Source organism: Anabrus simplex, chromosome 11 (genome assembly GCF_040414725.1).
Source record: "Anabrus simplex isolate iqAnaSimp1 chromosome 11, ASM4041472v1, whole genome shotgun sequence".
Classification (NCBI taxonomy): Eukaryota; Metazoa; Arthropoda; class Insecta; order Orthoptera; family Tettigoniidae; genus Anabrus; species Anabrus simplex.
Genome location: NC_090275.1, coordinates 85,612,990 through 85,630,598, shown reverse-complemented (window position 1 = coordinate 85,630,598; position 17,609 = coordinate 85,612,990). Strand labels below are relative to the sequence as shown.

Here is a 17,609-nt window from a genome sequence, read left to right as displayed (position 1 = left end):
AAGAAACAAAGAAAACAAGATAATTATTTGGAAAATAACATAAGCATATTTGTTCAATGAACAACTAACTGTATATCTATAATAATATTTCACATCTATAATAATATTTTACTAAGTTCTGTTTGCTAACAGCTGCCTTTAACATCCAATAAGTTTGCATCTATGTATCTACTATCTGCATAGTAAGGTCACATGGTTCACAGAGGATGTAAAAAAATAAAAAGAAAGAAAGAAAAAAACAGCTAACAGAAAACTATTCCATATCTTAAATAATAGAACCACATATCTGAATGTAATTAGCTGTATTACAAGTCTACATTCAATCACATACAGAAAGACAGAACATGGAAAAAAGAATACATAACAGGATAAATGAGCAACAGAAAGAGGAGAGAGAAATAAAGAGATTAACGTGCAACTGCTCGTGCTGTAAAAAAAAAATCAAACCAGTGTTCTCCCTAGGGCCTTTTTAATGGCCACACCACCCTCCTGTTTTTACAGGCCTCCCGGCTAACATAACCTAGATATGTGCTAGTTACATAATACTGAATTAATACATATTTGAGTCATTGGGTGCTCCAGTGCAAACGCTTTAAATTTTTTAATGCAAATGATAAATCTTTATTATTGTCAGCATAATTGCATCTGTTACATCAGAGCTTAAATGTTTAGCTCGACTACCGTGTAATGTGCACAAGTGGTCTGGATTAGCATGGAATCGCATGCGAGCTTCATTCCACATAATGTCACAAATCTGTATGGCACTCCACAGCAGCCGAGTGGTAAACCCTGATGTTATATGATTATGAACGAGCAGTAGAACACTAGAAGTTCAAAATACACTTATGTCTTCTTCATGAAAATAACACTGAAATAGCTCAATTTTGCAGTTAATGTTTACCTGTCTGATATTACTATTAATGCCCTGAGGGGAATACAATGAAATGCTATCATATTCATTTTCTACATAGTATTCCCCACCCAGTTACTCATTCCTGCCACCTGGCTGACGAAAATTTCTGGGGAGAACACTGCTAACAATGGTACATTTGTAGTAAGAACTGGTGTATATATACCAACACTTCCTTGACGTATTAAATATGCTTCCTTCGGCCTTTATGTCAGTGTATGTTATTGGTTCAACACACAGCAGGAAGTCATTAGGCTGTCAACAGGCAAATTTAAGAACACCCGTGCAGCTTGTTAGATGAAATGTGTCGGGGAGTCATGGCACCAGGTTCCACTTAGACTACCAAATTTCAACAATCACAGTCTGGTACCAGTTGAAGTTAGTCAGTGCTCTGCTGTGTTACATATAATGGACAGTCAAATGAAAACCGAACACCCTCTATAACGTGACCATGGAATGGTTTTATTCAAAAGTAATTACCAAAAGCATTAATACATTTATCCAACTGGGAGACGAAATTATCAATTCCAGTTTTGTAGAAAGAGCAGATCCACAACCGCACCCACTGTTGCATTTCCTTGTCTGAACGAAACTGACATCAAGTTGTCAAAGACATGAAAATCACAAGGTGAAAGATCTGGGTTATATGGAGGATGTTGAAGTGTTTGCCAACCAAATCACTGAAGTGTAACCTTCATCAGATTGGAAATATGGGGACAAGCATTACCATGCAGCAGGATGACTCCGTCCAACAGCATTCCAGGGCATTTTGTCCTTATGGCACATTACAGTTTTTGCAAAGTGTCGTCATAGTGCTTCACATTGATTGTAGTTCCACGCTCATGGAAGTCGACAAGCAGAGTGCCCCTGCAGTCAAAGAAGGTCATCATGACTTTACCGGAACTTGCGTAAACAGCTTTGGACTTCTTTGCCGGGGGAAAATTGCTATGTTTCCATTGATGGCTTTACCAATTGCTCTCAGGCTTGAAATGGTGGCACCATGTTTTGTGCCCTGTGACAATATGGGACAGAAACGCATACTCTTATCCGTGGTACCGTTGCTCGCAAATTTTACGGAAATGTAAGTGATCTTTGATAACGGCATGCACAGAGCCAGGGCTAATGCCGATCCGAATTGAATTTCTTCCTTCGTGATTCATCAGTTTACCTGGATAAGGCCATCAATCTGCCCTATCATATCAGGAGTTATGGCTCGATAGGTCTGTCCTGTGATATAGATGTTGATTCCTATAGAGAACTTGAAATACTTGTCCTGAATGAGTAAATTTATAACACCAATGTAGCTGGTCCATTATTGGACGTTATAAATTTTCCCGCTAACTCATTCCTGATGGCCAGCGTTTCACCCCAGTGTGCTAAGTTGGGCCCATCAGTTGGTAAATAGCACACCTACCAAGATGCATGGCTAGTGCATACCGTGGAGGCCACTGCATTGGCCAGTGCATTGGCACTGCCGGTGGCTCCAATTAGCCTGCGCAGTGGCATCACAGCAACCTGAAGTGCCAAGTTGGGAGGCACACTGTGTGCCTTGGGCGCTACCATCCGGCACCATAATCCTCTGATGTATGTCCTAATGGAGGCAGTCTGACTGGACGGTGTCTCACCCATCTGCTTATTTGGTGCAAGATACCACCGGGCTGCAACTCACCTACTACCTGGTTTGGACTGAAATTGAATGGAGGCTGGCGGCAAAATGGTCGTGTTGGCAGCCACATTATCAGCGAGAACCTGTGGCCTAGCTGTGCTGTGACTGGTGTGAAAAAGTGGTGCAAGATATTTAGTCCGTAACCTCGCCCAAAAGGAGGCCTTGAACACTGTCTGACTAGAAAGCGAGAAGGTTCTGGATGACTAATAATGGGTAGAAGGAATGAGTGTACAGCCTTTGGTGGACAGAGTAGAAATAGTCAAAGCAATTGTAAAAGGTTCAAAAGGCATTCTGAAGTGTAGTGTGACTACCCATGTGGACATTTATGTGGTATTTATTGAATAGGTGGATCCATGAACACCTTTATTATTTTTGAAAATTATAGGTAAACTGTAAACTCCAGACTACTAAAAGGACCTTTGGTGTAGTGACAGTTTGTTTTGGTTTATTGTTAGAAAGTCAACTGCTAGAAAATCATGATTGTTAGGGTCACGTGTCTTTAGTATCTATACTATAGTGAGAACGTTTTCTAAACTGATCGCCTTTCTCCCCAGTAAATTATGTTTAGGGTCGAGCATGGCTCGACCTTCGGGGGGAGGAAGATGTCACAGGTGTAGAATATATCGGAAGTGGAAAGTGTTTACTGAAGATTTTATTTGTAAACCTTGTTAAGTAGTACTTACTGTATGATCTGAAGTGTGGTGATCAAATATTTTATTTGTATTCCATGTAACTACCTAACCTGTACAGTGTAAATATGTTGGTAACATATGGTATTTGTAACAACTAGATTTCAATTCTATATTTACTGGAACTATCCAGAAAGTTGTAACTTGAATTTCTGAACAGGGTGTATCGGCCTTTGATAGTTATGTATTCTAGAAAGTATGTTCTGACTGTTCTGGAAATGTAAGATTCGATATCGTGCGTATTCGAGAAAATTATTTAAAGTTTGCGACTGAAGTAGGAGTTGTGATTGGTGAATCTGGGTGGCGATAGGCGGGCTCCTGCATTCTGATTGGCTACTCCAAGGCCAGGGTTTCCCTTTTAAAGAGAGCGAGGCAGCATTTCGTGGTCTGTCTGTCTGGCTGCCCGTCTTCTATCTCTTGACTGTCTGAAGTTTCGACGTCGTCTCGCTACCGGTATTGGCCACTTTGGGGTAAGCACTCTCGATTTCTGTTCCACCTTAAATTTCACTTAATGTTCGCTTGCTTTTTCATATAGGAGTTTGCTCTAACCTCACCCAGACTCGCCACTCAATTATTTCGGATGCCTTAGTTTTTCAGCTGGGCTTGCCTGTTTGTTTCCGAGGCATTCCCCTTTCCTTGTTTTACTAAACATGTAAATTGCAGTTTTATGTATTTACTTTGGGGTTTTGCCTCTAGTAGTTCCGTGTCACTTGACGTATGCTAGTTTCCCTCTGCCCCGCATTAGAAGTGTTTTTGGGTGTGGGACCAAGTTGAACTGGCCTCTGTGCCAAGTTTAGATATTTCTGATTTTACCCTTTTAACATGTAATTTGTAGTTTCACAAGTTCGGTATGACTGAAATTGTTTGGAATTCGTTTGTAAAGTCCTTTGTAAATAATATTTTGGCAAATAATGTATTTTGAAAATCAAGGATCAGGGTTGATTTTCCGGATTCTGCAATCTAAGCCATCTCCATGCCCTTGATATGTTCCCAGCTCCTTTCACGTTCCTGGGTTTTTTATCGTCAAGTTGCCCCTACTGATATTTACCTGTGTTGTTATCGGCGGAGTTCCGCGTAGTTCATCAGCTGTTTTCTTGTGTGTGTAGTGTCTTAGGTACCGTGTAATTGCACTTACTTTCCTCCCTTTACTGTGTTTGTTGTAGCCGCTGAAGTAATGGTTGCAACGGTATGCACTAGCTATGCGTCTTGGTGGGTATGCTATTTACCAACTGATAAGCCCAACTTAGCACACTGGGGCGAAATGCTGGTAATCAGGAATGAGTTAGTGAGAAAAATTATAATGTCCAATAATGGACCACCTGGGCGTGCATCGTCTTGCAGTGATGTGCGCCCTTCTCGGAATCTCCTATGCCACTCGTACACTCTCATTTTGTGACAAGAGTTTTGTGTACTTCAGCACCCTCAGCCACCAAATAAAGAACCACACTTCTTGGCTCTTCTTTGCTTGCCACGATTTCTACAGCTGGATGAACACACTAGACCAGCCCATGCACCAACAAAGACATAACACAACAACTGTGTGCACCTGTGAGGTGTCACTATGCAGTTCTCCTACCACAGCAATGGCAGTATCGATATGCAATAACAGTACTGACACCTTTCACATAGAATATGTGTTATGGAGGGTTATTCAGTTTTCATTTGACTGCCCCTTTTCCTTTTTCTTATGAGTGTGACATAAAGTATCATTAAGGTAGCATTGTGTTGACTGTACTGTCTAATCTGTGTTTGGTGCAATAGGTAAGTCCATATAATTTTAGCTCAAATGTGTGTTGCTTCCATCCTTACATAATGATTATAATGATGATGACTAAAGTGTGTACCAAAAAAAAAATTTTTTTTTGCGGGTTTGGGGGGGGGGGGGGAGTATTGAACCCGAGATGCAGTTCATAGAAAGCCAAGTTGGGATTGTAGTCATACAGTGTGGAGAGAGTGTCATAGTTATTCTTCTAACTGCTTTAGTAAGGCAGCGAGAGAGCAATCTCATGCCGGAAAGGTGAATGAAGGTCACCATATGTTCGTTTACAGTTGAGACAACTAGACAATTTAATGTGTCTTAGAAGCATAGATGACATCGTATTCTGTATTATAAGTGTATCAACCATTTAGCTAGAGAACTAAGTAACCTTTTGGGAATCTTCATAAGGAAGAAGAAAGTACGAGACTGTACATCTAGACATTTCGTTGTGACGTAGCGAACCAGCCATATATGTTCGTAACCGGTTTACGTCATCATCTGTGGAATTGTGCTAGGCAGAGACAAGATTAGTTTGTGTGTAGTATTCGCTTGGATGACAGCAAGGCCAATTTATTTGCTCTCTTACAAAATACCATAGTGAAACTTGGAGCATTGAGACATGTTCTAATTTTCCCGGTATATTTATGCAAGTTGCTTTTACGTCGCTCCCACACAGATTGGCCTTATGGCGCCGATGGGACTAGGAGTGGAGGAAGGAAGTGGCCATGGCCTTAATTAAGGTACAGCCCCAGCATTTGCCTGGTGTGAAAATGTTCTAATTTTCATTCTTAGTTTCAGGTGGAGACTTTTTTCATACCCACAAAGCAACTTACCTGCAAGATGGAAATGTCACGTGTTTTACAGAGAAGGCTGGATATTACAGTGGAACATTATGTGTGCACTATGAAGATGCAGTAAGATTGTAAGCAGAAGTCCTAACTTCAGCAATGGCGCCCGGGAACTAGCAACCTTGGGACAACTTAAGGAGACCTATACCAGTCCAAGATGAATGAAGATTTCAAAATTTAAGTACCATGTAAACTAGTTTCAATCCTACCTACCTTTCATCTATTTAGATGGTTATGGCTGTAAAAGTAGTTTTTCTTCTAGACAATTTCCATTTCAAATTCTCTTTGAATTTGGTGTAGTTTTGTAATTTGTTGAGTTGTACGAGTTGATTTTCCTATCACCGTTGTGACATAGTAAAAATCACTGCTCTAATAATCACAAACACATTCAATTAATGCCATTAACTAAAAGTGTATGAGTGATTAAGACTACTGAATAGATATGTTAGGGAAGTAAAAGGAATAAATTGACCTTTTCAATATAAATATATGTCAAGTAAATAATATTACATTAGTCTTGGGACTAGTTTCAGCCACTTAGTGGCCATCTTCATCGAAAATAAAAATTAAACAGATCATGTGATAACTAAAACATATCGTCGCTGCCGGGACAAAACCTCCTATGTGAAATATTTTAGCTTAGAACTTTGGCCGGTAAGGTTCTGACATCTAAGGTGCAATATTGTGTGAATATTGTCAAGGCATTCTCGCTCTTCATAATGTATGTGCTGTGGGTCAGTGTATCTCCAAAAATATTATCACATCGGAGGTTTTGTCCCCGGCAACTACAATATGTATGTAAGATGAAGACAATGTTGCAGGAATAATTATAACATTAAAATACATATAACAAAAAAAATTATGGTTGTGATCTTCTTGTCATAATATGATGTCTATAAGTTGTTTTATCCATCTAGAACAGTTTTTCAATCCTAACTTCAATCTAAATGAAATTTAAGAGAAATCAAACATTTTATTTGACCTTTTAATTCCTATCTTTAGTAATCGTGTCTCAGATAAAAATAATTATTTTTTAATCTCTTTAAATTCCCCTCTCAGCAGCAGTCTTTCCCTCTGCATCCTTCAGCCTCACTTAGACACCCCTTCTTTCCTCCTCCCCTCCCTTCCTCTCCCTTCTTTATCCCCCTACCCTCCTCTCCCAACCTACTCCTTTGTTTCCATTGCCTGCTTCCTACAGCATGTCAGTGTTTTGTTCCATATCCACTCCTTTGTTTCCAAGGCCTGCCTGCTTCCTCTAGCATGTCAGTGTTTTGTTCTACATTAGACATTCGATGTACTACATATTTCATTCTAGAGGTGAGTCTCATAAATAATTTTTCTCCTTTTTAATTTCTTTTCTGTTTGTTTAGTCATTCCTAATTATGGCTATCATTTCCAGATTTACTTCATTGCCTGAGGTTCTAACTCAACTTAAAGACAACATCATATTATAACACGCGATGAAGGTCTTCGAACGTATTCTCGACAAAAGGATTTGCGAGATAGCCAAACTTACAATGAATCAAGCTGGATTTGTGAAAAATTGTGCCACAACAGATGCAATCTAGGTTGCACGGCTGTTAGTTGAGAAACACCGTGAAAAAAATTAGCCACTTCATCTCGCTTTTCTGGATCTTGAGAAGGCCTTTGATCGAGTGCCACATGACTTAATCTGGTTAGCGCTACAAGAACATTGCATTCCAGAGCACCTTGTTAAGTGGGGTACAGATGCTCTATGTAGAACCAAGGAGTTATGTTCAAGCTGCTTCAGGAGCATCCGATGTCTTCCGCATCACTATAGGAGTCCGTCAAGGCTTTGCCTTATCATCACCACTGTTCATTCTTGTGATGGACAATGTTACATCAGACCTGCACAAGCCAATACCATGGACACTTCTCTATGCTGAAGATGTCATGTTGGCTGCTGAGAATAAGCTTGATCTCCAGCACCAAACAGAAGAGTGGAACAACCGACTAGCGCAATACGGTCTGCACCTCAAAAAAAAAAAAAGGAAAACAGAATACATGACATTAGATCCTCGAGAAGTTGGAACCATCCACGTTGACGGCGAAGAACTACCACGAGTAGAGACATTTAAATATCTTGGCGTCGACTAAGCGTCGTGGAGACGAAGATGCTTAGGAGGACAGCTGGCATCACTAGACTGGATCATATTTCAAACGACGATATCAGGAAACGTTTTGGTGTTGCACCAATCCAGAAGGAAATGCAGGAAAACCATCTGTGCTGGTTTGGGCATGTGCTGCGTGCAGAAGACAATACATTGGCAAAGTCATCATCATGGCTGCCAAAGTAACTACAATCTACCACACTGTGAAGCATAATTTAAGCTACAACAGCATGGACTGCAGAAATAAACTATTTAAAGAAATATTCAGTGATTCTGATATAGCTTCTAAAGTGGCATGTGGTCGTACAAAAGTGGAATGGATAGTAAAGAAAGTGTTAGCCCAAAAGAGTGTAAAGGATTTTGTGAACATTCTCAGTGATCCATTTAAGCTAGAATCATTCTTTTCGATAGCAACAGATGCTTCAAATTGCAAAAACTGCAAAATGTTCCCCATTGTGATAAGATAAAATAAACTTTTGAATTTCATTGAACAAACAGGCAAGACTGCAAATGGTACATATAATCTCCTTGAGTGTTCAAGTGTGGAGAAATGGAGTCAAGAGTTTAAGAGATATGATTTAAATGGCAACAAGGCTAAGACAGTGGTGAAGAAGTATACACCCATCTTTACGTATAGCTTGGAAACTACCAAGTTAACGAGACAAGACAACTCAAAACTCCAAGCTGCAGAAATGAAGTTCCTATGCACCATGATACAGAAGACCAGGAAGGAAAAGTTCAGGACTGAAAAAGTCCGAGAGGAGGTTTGAATAGGAGACTCCCTACTACAGAGGATCCAGAAAGCAAGACTGAAGTGGTTTGGCCATGTAAGAAAGATGAGTGCAAGCAGAACTGCAAGAAGAGAATATGAAAGAGAAGTAAAAGGAAAAAGACCAGTGGGCAGACCCAGAGAAAAAGGGACCAATCTGGTGAAGAAAGATGTCGAGGAGAGAGGACAAGATTGGGAGAAGATTACAAAAGAACAGTGGTTAATAGACAAAGATGGAGGGGGCTCGTACATCACACCTGGGCAACTGGAGATGGTCAATGATATGATGATGATGATGATGATGATGATGATGATGATGATGATGATGATGATGAATGCCAATGTTAATTATGGTAAACATAATTCTGCAATGAAACGATTAAGAAATGACAATGCTAGCATATTAAAAGCAAACTGTTCCATTCACATTTTTGCATAATGGATGTAAACACGCATGAGAGTCATTGGATGTGGTTTTTGAATGAATAATATGAAAACTGTATGGTCACTTTTCATGTTCAGCCAAAAGACGAGATATATTACAGTCATTTTTTAAATTTTTGTTGATTTAGAGTAGTCTGAAATATTGAGACATGAACCCACGAGGTGGCTTTTACTCACACCTGCTGTAGATAGAGTGTTTTCTAAAGGGAAGTTATTTGAGAAGTGTTCAAGACTGTCCTAAAGTTCTACAGAAATATTTCAATGATGATGAGCCTGATAGTAACATAGTAAGTGATCTGATTCTTGAGATTTATTTAATCTTTTTCTCTCATATTAGTAATATTATCCTCCAGACTTGTAAGTTAATAGAAAATCCTGATTTAAGTACAGTATCATGGAAATTTTCAGTGCAGTAAAGGCCTGAAGCTTAAAGTGAAAAGAATCATTTCTAATGAGAAAGAGAAAACCTGGAGTGAATTCGCACAGAAACTAGAAAAGGACAGAAAGAACAATAAGAAATTATAATATCAGGTAGTGAGAAGTAAGAAAAGCAACTACAAAGGAATAAAGGCCCTAAAGAAAGAAGATGGAAACATCACTTGGAATCAGTGGCGTGTGGTAAACATATTCATTATCCCAGCTGCAAAAAGTTTTTTAAATATAAACAATCGTTGCCCCACTACATTCTCTAAAGTCAACATTACCACTTTATAAGGCTGTGTTTTTTGTGGAAAGGTCTACCTGAGAAAGATCTTTCAAGAATATTTTTAACCACACGCTCGCACATACTTTCAAATTGATATCCACAGCAGTGATGACACTATCATAACTTCATTTTAATTGTTTTAAATTGTAATTGATTAATAAGCCTGGCCTGGGGATTGGGTGTTTGTGTCATCCTTAACATTCCTTGCCTCACATTCAACACTCTACACTTCCGCAATTCCACTTACATGCAGGTTTTTCTCAAATGGTGAAAGTAGTGGTAAAAGATCTTCACAGGTCGACGCCACGAATAAATATTTAAAAAAAAAATCATCACTCTAGATGGATCCGAGTTAAAACAAGTCTATCAGTTCCGTTATCTTGGCAGTGTAGCAACAATAGATAGCCAACCATCTGCGAAAATCACTAGTAGAGTACAGCAGGAAGCACAGTTTTATCTTCTTGTGAGAAAACTTCTTTAAGATAAGCAAGTTCCCTTAAGATCAAAATTAGTACTTTGCAGGAGCTTTCTTGTACCAGTTACCAAATACAGCCTAGGAACCTGCATCCAAACCAACAGAAATATCAGTAAACTATAAGCAGCAGGAATGAAGTTCTTAAGAAATACTGTACGATTCTGGAAACAAGGAGGGACAAAATAAGAAACGAGTTACGCCATTTTGTCCAAGTAAAAAATATCCCTTAGCGAGATCTATGTTGAAGCCAGACTGAAATGGTTTGGTCGCCTGAAAAGAATGGACCCACAAAAAACAGCTAGAGTGTGGTTTGAGAAGGAGATCAAAGGCAAAAGATCAAGAAGTTGGCCAAAGAAGAGACGGATTGATCAAATTAGAAATGATCTAACTGAATGAGGTTTGGATTTGCAGCAGGTTATGGAAGAAAACCTCTACATGGACAGAAGTAAACAAAGAGTGTTCATTTACCACACCCGGGAAACTGGAGCTGGTTCAAGATTATGATGAAGGGCTCTTCTTAATAAAATATGCCAAACAATGAATGATAAATATTTTGGAAGTACAACATACAAAGTTTTGAATTTGTTAGATAATAACATTAAGAAAGTGACAGAAAATAATTTCACTGAATTACATAACACTTTGCACTCTTACTTAAATAAGCACTTCAATATTGCACAAAATATGCCTATTAATAATTTTCTTCCCCTTTGTCTTACCAACAATATTAGGTTCAGTGAATTATAGGGTATTTAAACACGTTTGAATTTGAGCTAAATGAAGATGAAATGTAGGATGAATTCTCCAATGTCAAAGAAATTTTGAATGTAAATTTTCTCTTGTTGGTAATGTTTGCCAGAAGAGGGTGGCTGTTTTTTGTGAATGTAAGAACAAAGGAATTAATGTGCCAAAGTTGAAAAAAGTGTTGTGTCTTGTAATCAGCATTCCAGGATCCAATGCCCATACTGAAAGGGTGTTTTCAGTGATGACTACTGTATAATGATGCAAGTGCAGTAACAGGTATAACTTGAAAACAATATTCACTCACCAATGGGTAACTAATACAAGTAGTGAGCTCGAATTATTATTATTATTATTATTATTATTATTATTATTATTATTATTATTATTATTATTATTATTATTATTATTATCATCTTCATTTTTTGATATTTTTAAACTCCATTGAAATTGAAACTGTATTCCGGATCCAAATGGTCACCCACATTGGAGGACAGGTGATTTATTTCTTTAATAAATCTCTCTCTCTATTATTATTACGATACGATCATGTTGTGTGTGAGGTTATGTCATTAAGTATTAGTGTTGTTATTACTGACATAGTCGAATGATCGTATTGTGTGTGAGGATATGAAAAATGTGTTGTACATAGACAATGATATCAGTTCCGTTAATGTAAATAACTGTAAATTAATATTATGTAATGTATTCTTACCGGTATAGATATAAATTGTAATCCATAATTGTGAAACACACTGTAACTTCCAGAATGGTATAGGCACGAGAACAGTGGAGAATATTCTGTACATTGTATTCTGTGTATTCATGCACTCTAGAATTTTTATGAAGGTATTTTTTTGTAATGTAGCTTTCTAGAAGTCTGGCCAGACACATGTATAAGGGGACGATTTTAATGGTAAAAGTTAGTTACTGTTGAGTTGTGGTTTGGAAGTTATTGAAAGAGAGTTATTGTTGAGTAGCACGTGGCTGACATGCTGAACCAGGCAGTCTCCATGTTAAATTGATCGGTAGTCATCTGTTTTATCTGTGTTTCAAAGTGTAACCTTTGTGGTATTTGGTGTCAGTTGTCAAGTGTTTATTTATTTATTTATTTTTTTGCTAGGGGCTTTACGTCGCACCGACACAGATAGGTCTTATGGCGACGATGGGATGGGAAAGGCCTAGGAGTTGGAAGGAAGCGGCCGTGGCCTTAAATAAGGTACAGCCCCAGCATTTGCCTGGTGTGAAAATGGGAAACCACGGAAAACCATCTTCAGGGCTGCCGATAGTGGGATTCGAACCTACTATCTCCCGGATGCAAGCTCACAGCCGCGCGCCTCTACGCGCACGGCCAACTCGCCCGGTGTCAAGTGTTTAAAGATGGCAGTTTGTTGATATTCTTGATTTGAAGTGTTTTATTGTGATACTGTGATTAAGGTTATATGTATGTGTTAATTTGTGTAAATATGTGAATAAAATTCATTGTACCAACTGACAGCATCTTGTGTGCATCTGTGCTGATACGTTAACTGGCGACCGTGACGATGACATAAAAATTTACGAGTGAATACGAGTGTAGTAGTTCAAAATGCAAGTCATTTTAGAGAATATGTCACTCAAACAGCTCAAAGACTAACTTACCAAGAGGAATCTCCCGAGGAACGGGAAGAAGAAATCGCTACAGACGTGACTACGGGAAGATCTCAGCGGAGATGGGAGTAGATCCGGAAAAGGTTTTCATTGAAGTCGATGAAGATTCGGAGACAGAAGAAGAGGTAAATATAACCGAAATGTGTTCTAACTTAATGACCTTGATGCAGGCACTAAACAACAACATTTCAGGCGTAAATGTCAAAATTTCAGACAAAATTGCTCAATCTAACTGAGTTTTAACAAGACAAATATCACAAGTGTACACAAAAGTTTACAATGTAAAACAGGGCCTAGAAACAAAAATTTCAACCATAAATGACAAAATTTCATCACAAATTAGCGACGTCACCGATCTATTAACGCAGCAGATATCGGACATCAGGTCAAAACTGGGAAAGGTTGACCAGATCGATAGCAGAGTAAGCCAACTGAAAGGGGATATATTGGACCTCAAGGAGAGGGTAGAAATCCAGGGTTCCGGCATAAAACAACAGGCTGAGGGGAGGATTTCTAACATTGAGGGAAATTCTGAAAGTCGTATATCTGCCGTTGAGGGAAATCTTGGGAGCCGTATTTCTGCTGTCGAAGGAAGGATAGAAAACCGGATATCAACCATTGAGGAAGATGTGCAGAATATAAGGGAAAGCATCCTTCACACAGTAGAACATAGACTGACTCAAACAGGACATACCACCACACCTCTAACCTCCTCAAATCTACCTGGCAATACAGGACACCTAGACCCAAAGGTGATTATACAGAGCCTTCCAGAATTCCAGGGCGACTGGAGGAGAACCCGACTAGTTTCGTCGAGGGATCGGTCGACCGACTGGGAAGGACTAGTTTACCGGAGGACATCTTCTTGCAACTGATCACACCGTGATTAAAGGGACAAGGTGCTACTTGGTGGAACGACTTGAAGGTATTAAATTTAAACTGGATGGACTTCAAGAGGGAATTCCTCACTAGGTTTAATTCCGAAGGGGTGAAGAGCTCTGTGAATAGGAAGCTAATGACTGAGGCACAAGCCAATGGCATGAGAGCCAGCGCCTTCGTCCTACAGAAGTACCAACTCTTCAAGCGTTTGCATCCGGAGGGAGCGAAAACAAGATCTTACCAGATATCAAAGAGCTACTCCACGATAAGATTCGGCCCCTAGTGAAAATATCACAACCCAGATCCTTTGATGATCTACGCAGAATCATCGCCCAGCTGGAGGAGGAACATAAGAGCAAAGCTATTGAAGAGCCCAGTGCAGAAGAGCTGGACACCTGAAGAACAAATGGCTGGCCTTGACGTCGGGAAACTAGGTCCGGCCTATTCTGGACTGAGGGGGGGGGGGGGGGAACCGGGAACAGGAATGTGCCTCATGACCTGACAGATAAACAACCTTGGACAAGTAGGAGAGGGATTGGTCAGATAGTGAGCAGAATAGGCCAACCCAACCCAGCTATTATCTTAAGGATTGGCAACAAGAATTTTTCAGCCTACTCGACAGCCAATCAAGCCATTTATTTGTTAACGGGACTGTTGCCAGATTATTATTGCCTATTAAGTCTCACCATCTAGGAAGGGTAGTGGGAGCAGCAGACGGGGTAACCTATTTTATCCAAGGACAGACTAACCTAACCGCTAAATGCTCGAACATGCCTATCGTAATGGATGTTGCAGTGATTCCAAACCTGATACCGGATATCATATTAGGTCATGACTTTCTGGTAGAATACGAGGTGATCCTAGAGTATGCAGCTCATGAAGTCCTTTTGGGAAAAGACAGACATCTGAGGGTCGCCTGGCACGATGAAATCTCTGGACTCGCAAGGATACGGAAGTTGACATTAACCTGGGAGATATCCAGTTAACACATCTTCAACCGAGTGAAGAAGAGGAGCTGAGACACACCTTGAAGGACTTTCCGGAAGTTATCACCCATAAAATAGGATGGACTACCACAGTAACACACACCATTGAATGCAGCGCTTCCTCACCCACCAAGCAACGTCCATATCCAATCAACCCGGATAAGCGCAATTTCATCATCCAGAAGATTCAAGAGATGGAAGGACAGGGTCTCATCGAACCCTCTACATCCCGTTGGGCTTTACCTATCATCCTACCGAAGATGAAGAAGAAGAAGAAGAAGAAGAAGAAGAAGAAGAAGAAGAATGGGGAGTATCGACTCTGTGTGGACTTCCGCAGGCTGAATAAGAAGACCGTTAGTGATGCCTACCCCATGCCTGACCTGAAAGACTCGCTGTAGTAAGTAAGTGGGTCTAGGATTTTCACCATGCTGCATCTCAACTCCAGATACTGGCAAGTGGAGGCCAAGGAAAGTTCTAGACCACCGACTGCCTTCATGAAACAGAGAGGAATATACCAGTTTGCAGTAATGCCCTTCGGATTGAAGAATGCTCCTGCTACCGTCATGCGACTGAGGGATAAGGTATTTTCAGAATATGTAGAGATTTTTCCCAAGTGTATCTTGACGACATTTTAATTCACAGCAAGAATTTTCAACAACACCTGGTACATCCGAGGAAAGTATTGGAACGTCTGAAGATTCATGGACTGATTTGCCAACTGGAGAAGTGCCACTTCGCCCAGTCCCGCATAGAGTACCTTGGCCATGTCCTAACCTCTAAAGGCTTAGAAAGGCAACCGGAGAAGAACTGAACTATGAAGAAGCTGAACGCCCGCGGACCAAGTGACAAGTACGGCAGTTCCTTGCCTTGTGTGGATGGTATAGCAGCTTTGTGCCACACTCTGAAGAGGAGGCAATACCACTCACCGATCTACTCCATAACAACCCCATGTTCCGATGGACAAGCAAGGAAGAGGCAGCATTCCAAGGCATTAAGACTGCGATATGCAACGTTCCCGGTCTAGCCCATCACGACCCTCAACCGAAGATGTACCTGCAGAGAGACGCCAGCGACTCCGGCTTAGGAGCATTGTTATTCCAGGCGAGGAGTGACGGTGGAAGGGACATCATTGAGTATGCTAGCAGGAAACTATCTCCCACCGAGTAATGCTATTGCATTGCCGAGAAGTAATCCTTAGCTGTGGTGTGGGCAATGGGCAAATTCAGAAGCTACTTGGAGGGAAAGAAGTTCCAGCTCTACACCAAAAACGCTGCTCTCAAATGGTTGAACTCGCTCTCTGCCTCAAAATCCAAATTGATACGATGGGTTCTGTTAATCGCAGAATTTGACTTCGATGTGTGTCACATCCCAGGATCGACAAATATAGGAGCAGACAGCCTATCTAGGCACCCGACAAGGGAACCTGAAGCTAGGAGCACCACTGTCGCGAGGGAGTTCCCAAAGAAACACCAAAGTGAGCTTAAGGAACCTGTCCTTATGACCAACAAGAAGGAACTTGATCTGTGAGTGATCAAACAGTGGCAGGAACAAGCCCTGTAGGACCATGATGCAGTGGATTAGGAGACGAACACAGATAGTTGGTTTGTCCCGAGGGAATTCAAGATGTGCTACAAGAACTTCCGGGTTGACGGAGGACTCTTGATGTACAGGTTGCACCTTTCTGACACACCTGCAGTAATGGTGATCCCCAGACAGCACACGATGGACATGCTCGAGAAGTTCCACAACAGCACGGAAGCTGGACAACCAGGAGGCAAGGAGACGTATCAGTCCATCCGACGAATATTCTTCTGTATCAACAGGTGGAAAGACATCCTGGACTACGTGAAGGGGTGCTACATCTTTGCCTGCACCAGGCGAGCAACCAGGAGGCAGATCCCAGCCAACGAGGAAGACGGCCACAATGCCCATGGGAGGTCATAACCTGGACTTGATGGGTCTTTACCCTAGAACACCACGGGATAAAACAGGGCTCCTAGTAATCACTGACCTCTTCAAAAGATGGGTTAGGGTCTTTCCGATACCTGAAGCCACGTTGCGACGCATCACCAGCCTGCTACAAGACGAGGTGTTCAGCCGCTACGGTTATCCACAGTGCATTCTGTCAGACAACGGGAGTAAGTTCACGTCGAGGAAGTGGCAGCAAATGATGACGGAATGGGGTGTGGAGCACTGGACCACTCCTATCTACAACCCAAGGGCAAATCCGATGGAACGTCGGAACCAGGAACTAAAAGGATGCTACGAGTCCACCTGATGGACAAAGAACATCGACTGTGGGACCGTCAGATACCGCAGACACTCTTTGCCCTGCGACGGCGCATCAACCATGTCACCGGCTATTCCCCAGCAGAGATGTTTCTTGGTCGACAGCTGTACGGCACTGGGGATTGGGTGATTAGTCCACCATCCACTTCGGGTCAAGATGATGCAGCTATTTCCCTGGCAGAGTGGCAGCAGCAGCAGCAGAACATCAAGGAGAAGCAGCTGTAAATAGTGTGATTATTTTTTTTCTCATTCAGTTATTTATTCATGATCGTGATTTTATGTACTGGTGTTGGTGAATCACATGTGTCTAGTAAAGGAATGTTTCATTTGCATCTCATGTAAGTGTTTATAGCATGGAAGTAAGTGCATACTTAATTGCATATTTCACCACTCTTTGCAGCATACTGTAGTTGCATGCTTATATTGGTAATTTATACAGCATATAGATCCGATGTCTAGTCACGAAATATGGTAATTTTTTCTTTTGCTATTTGCTTTACGTCGCACTGACACAGATAGGTCTTATGGCGAATGATGGGACAGGAAATGTCTAGGAGTGTGAAGAAAGCGGCCGTGGCCTTAATTAAGGTACAGCCCTAGGCATTTGCCTGGTGTGAAAATGAGAAACCACGGAAAACGATCTTCAGGACTGCCGATAGTGGGGTT

General features: G+C 40.9%; 1 protein-coding gene across 1 annotated transcript in view; it reads right to left on the bottom strand.

Moving 5' to 3' along the window:
* The window catches only part of LOC136883438 (fatty acid synthase), a 560,183-nt gene that overhangs the window by 82,798 nt on the left and 459,776 nt on the right, over positions 1-17,609 (bottom strand). The gene's annotated exons all lie outside the window — the stretch shown is intronic.